General features: G+C 39.8%; 1 pseudogene; it reads right to left on the bottom strand.

The window, feature by feature from the left end:
- Window positions 1-326: 326 nt before the first annotated feature.
- On the bottom strand, window positions 327-1501 carry LOC103663905 (annotated as a pseudogene).
- Window positions 1502-1743: the final 242 nt, after the last annotated feature.

The following is a 1743-nucleotide window of genomic DNA, read 5'->3' as shown; positions in this document are numbered from 1 at the left end:
GATCTCCAGTTCTATATAAAAGTTTCTCAGTTCTGTTATTTGTGAGATCAGTACCAGATTGAATTACTATCTGTTGGCATAGGGCCCTAAAAAGCTTTCTTCAACATTAATCTTTTACATGATTAAATACATTTTCTAATTAGAGGTTACCTAAACTTTGGGGGAAAAAATGGAAAGGACAGTATGTTCATAAACCAACAAATAACATGGCTGTAATGTATCATAGAACATAAAGAAATACATCTGTACAATAAACTTGATGTATTAGATACACCCACGGATGCCTGCTTGCACGCAGGCCCACACACACACGTGTGCTCACGTATCTACTCATAAAGCAAGGCCTCATGGGATGCCGTTTCTGGCTCATTCTTTAATTTTGCATTTTTTCTTCATCATATGTGAGTAGCTCCTTGCCATCTTCCCACTCTTGAAGACAGTACAGAGAAGACCATGACCAAATTCTTCAAGGTATCTTTTTCTCAAGTGCAATGAATTTTCCTGTCGTGTCCCATGTAAAGATAATCAGCCCTTTCTGGGCCTTTTGTTGGGATGAGCACCTGCGTCCTTGAAGACATTAATCCCAAGACCATACAGTGCCTGAAGGGAAAATTCAAGGGATACCTTGTTAATTTCTGGAGCGGAGCTTCACCAGGACCAAAGGAAATATTTTAATACTCTGGTTTTTGTTTGTTTGTTTTGGTTTATACCTTCTGCAATCTCACGTGAGGTCTATCTATACCATCCCCTTGACTGACTCTAAGATAACATGGCAGCAGCTTGTTGTCCTTTGAATTCTCAGTAACAGGGCATTGCTTACTAAAATATCTAAAATCTTTAATATACTGTTAAAAAGATTTCAAGAATCAGGTCTAATTATTAGTGGTGCCTCTGTACAGTTTGCTACCATTGAATGTCTTAGATCTTCCTCCCCTATTGTCTCACACATATTATAAACGGTACAGCTCTCCCTGGCCACAGATACAGGCACCGATGAAAACTGTGTTACTCTGTGTGCAAAAGCATCTTTGTCATGGTCTTTCCCTCAAGCTGTTGTGATACTGTTTTTCTGCCAATGGAACAGAATAGCCTGGGACAGGATCTTTTGTTCCATGTTTTTAATTAGAGCAATTCCTGCTACTGTATCTGTTCCTGTGACGTCAACCAAGTGAGCAGGCACTTCGAGCCAACGGTGTCTTGGAAGGAGACTCCCCTGTAGCCAAAACCACGTAACTTGTATACCATCTAGGTTATCGCAATTTTCTAAGAAATGTTTGGCCAATACTTTCTTCTGCTCTCTGGAATTTGTAGCCACTGTGATTGGATACCAGGACTGAACAAGAACAGTCTCAATCCACTCTGAATCTGTGTTTTCTACTGTGAAGAGAATATTTCCCCTGGCAGTGACAGAACCCTCAGGAAGAGCTTTTATTTCTCTTGGAAGATGTCCGTCATGTTTCTTAAGAATGTAGTTCTATCGCTTTTCATTAAAGACACCATTTTGGAAAGTTCACTACTCTTTTATTTTGCACTGTGTCTTCTGCCGTTCATCCTACCTAGTGAATTTTTTTTTTTTATTTCAGACACTGTCCTTTTCACTTCTGTAAGTATGATTGCGTCTCTTTTATATCTCCCATGACTCTACTTAAATCAGTCTTTGTTCGGACTTGTTGAGTGGAGCAGCTCGAGTGCTGTCAGTGTTTTATTTCTTAACCTGGGTGGTGGATACATGGGGTTTGCTTT

Source organism: Ursus maritimus, unplaced genomic scaffold (assembly GCF_017311325.1).
Source record: "Ursus maritimus isolate PB19 unplaced genomic scaffold, ASM1731132v1 scaffold_5, whole genome shotgun sequence".
NCBI lineage: Eukaryota > Metazoa > Chordata > Mammalia > Carnivora > Ursidae > Ursus > Ursus maritimus.
Note: the sequence above shows the minus strand (reverse complement) of the source record. Positions and strands in the feature narration are given on the sequence as shown.